Raw genomic sequence first — 235 nt, forward strand, 5'->3', positions numbered from 1 at the left:
CCAGTGAAAATAGGAGTTAGGCTCCTTAGGCGCTTGTGAAAATGTTACCCTGTGCCACCTGTATACATATAAGCCTGACATTTAATCACACTCTGACACCTCATGTCTGGTTTCAGTTCTTTATTTCCCAGGTACTTTTTCCACAGATTTTCTATCCAGGTTTTGAGCTGAAGCCGATTCTCTGCTTTTCTGGGCTCAGGCCAGTGGTATCTGCATTCGCTTTTTCCATGATCTC

The sequence above is a fragment of the Lepidochelys kempii genome, chromosome 1 (assembly GCF_965140285.1).
Source record: "Lepidochelys kempii isolate rLepKem1 chromosome 1, rLepKem1.hap1, whole genome shotgun sequence".
Taxonomy (NCBI): Eukaryota; Metazoa; Chordata; order Testudines; family Cheloniidae; genus Lepidochelys; species Lepidochelys kempii.